Source organism: Crocuta crocuta, unplaced genomic scaffold, assembly GCF_008692635.1.
Source record: "Crocuta crocuta isolate KB4526 unplaced genomic scaffold, BGI_CrCroc_1.0 scaffold288, whole genome shotgun sequence".
In the NCBI taxonomy this organism is placed as follows: Eukaryota; Metazoa; Chordata; class Mammalia; order Carnivora; family Hyaenidae; genus Crocuta; species Crocuta crocuta.
Window position 1 is genome coordinate 1,803,727 of NW_027532607.1, and position 1,554 is coordinate 1,805,280.

A 1,554-nucleotide genomic window follows, 5' to 3' on the forward strand; every position below is an offset into this window, starting at 1 on the left:
AGAGTCCATCCTCTAGAGTATATTGCAGGCATAAAATATTAAATAAGAATTCATAAAAGGCGTATTACTCATCTTAAATCAATTCGCCATGCTAACAAACGGGTATTGAATGCAGCCTGCGGTATTTGGTGCTTACATAGGATAAGTAAAATTCTTACTCGGATAAGATCTTAAACATGAAATATGGTCGTATAGTTGAGTGGTTCAGAGCGCCTTCCCTGGGATTGGGCTCCCTGGAAAGCAACTCCGACCCCACCACATACTGGCTATGGAGTCTTAGGTCAAATTTCTTGTCTTTTCTAAGGCTCAGTTTCTCATTTGTGAAGTGAGGTAAATATATAGAGATTTATGAGAATCAAATAAGCTAATATGTATCAAATGTTTAGCTCAGTGCTGGAATACTGCAACCACTCAGATGATGTGGTTGGCAAGGATGTGGTGGTTGGATGTGGTGATGAGGATGGCAAGTATTATCATTATCTTATCACTATTATATGGATCTTATTCTTTTTCATTATCATCCAGACAGAAATATTTGAACACTTTCTGGTTATGACAGGATGCAGTTATTACTACATTTTAACTCTATTTGAAAGACCAGACTAAGCAATGCAATGAGTTAGACTATAAGTCTATATACAAATAAGATACATCTTTATACCCATATCTCTCTTTGGCTGTGGTTATATGGATGGACCGATCAGGTAGACATAGTTGCAGATGTACAGACAGAGAGAGGATGCTGTGCTTTAGAAGGCCCAGTGCCTCAACTCTTGAAATGAAAGAGTTGTAGCATTTCTGATTTGGATGGTGCCTCAGAGACCATCTCCATCAGACCCATCAGGAAAGAAGAGCTAGGCCCAAATGGGGTGAAAGGGGGACAGTCACATAGCAGAGGAGTGGCCTCGGCGGTACCCAGGATGGGATCCCCTGCCTCTCCCTGCCCTGAACTGTAGGATTCTTTTATTTGTTTGTTTGTTTATGAGAGAGGGTGCACATGAACATGAGCAGGGGAGGGGCAGAGAGAAAGGGAGACAGATGATCTGAAGCAGACTCTGTGCTGACAGCAGAGAGCCCGATGTGGGGCTTGAACTTACGACCTGTGAGATCATGACCTGAGCTGATCAGGTCAGCCCAACTGACTGACGCCCCAGGTGCCCTGACTTTCAGGATTCTACACCTCCTTTTGAACTTGGCTTTTTCCTAAGTGACATATGCATGTGTATGCACGTGTGTACACACACACACACACACACACAGCAGCAGCAGCAGCAGCAGCAGCAGCAGGAGAGTTCTAAGTACCTGTTTGGCAGATGACCCACTTGAAAACCTGGGTCTCTCCAAATCTGCCTCTTGCCCCCCAAATCGATCCCGTTTCTTCTCATTTGGGTCTCTTCTGTGTTCTTGTCGTCTCAGACAAGCCTGCAGAATTAAAAACAAAAGGTTTATTTGGCTTAGCTCTGCGACAAACTTTCATGACTTTTTGCTTAATTCCTGTCGTGAGAAACATGAAATACACAATGTCCAGCTTCACGGGCTCATCAGCACATTTAC